This window comes from Penaeus monodon, chromosome 33, assembly GCF_015228065.2.
Source record: "Penaeus monodon isolate SGIC_2016 chromosome 33, NSTDA_Pmon_1, whole genome shotgun sequence".
Lineage (NCBI taxonomy): Eukaryota > Metazoa > Arthropoda > Malacostraca > Decapoda > Penaeidae > Penaeus > Penaeus monodon.
The window spans coordinates 8146797-8147391 of NC_051418.1; positions in this window are offsets into that span (position 1 = coordinate 8146797).

Consider the following 595-nt stretch of genomic DNA (forward strand, 5'->3'; position numbering starts at 1 on the left):
TTTTTACCTGTGTCTGAGTATGTCACACATCTGTGCTACAGATTTGTCTTAAAATGATCAAATTCCTCTACGTTGACTCTAAAGCAGTTCCAGTCACAGCTGAGGAACGACATATGCTTAACCCTAATGTTGATTTCTATGTATAGAAATAAAAGGTCCTTTCATAGTAGTAATAGGAAAATTTGAGGAGGACTTTCCTGCATATTGGTTGATAGTTATTTTTATATGGTTCTGACTTTATATCCTGAAGTCTGTACAAAATAGGAATGACATGAAAAATAGTTTTGATTTACTGCAGCAGAGTACAATCTGTAATGATCTGCAAAATAAATTGTTCCTTGTTAAACAATCTTTCTTTAATCCTTTGTCTCTCTCTTTTTGGTCATATAACTGTTCAAACAGGAAATACTTACACATTGATGCTTTATTTTTTTCATATATCATACAGAACCTTGTTCTGTTGCAGATATTATCTAGTCTCTATCTCAGTAAGGTGGATAATGACAAATACTGATTTTGTTGTACTGTACAATAACTACTTGATAGCCACAATGATATATTATTACTGAAACCCCTGAAACTTTTATTAATCGCG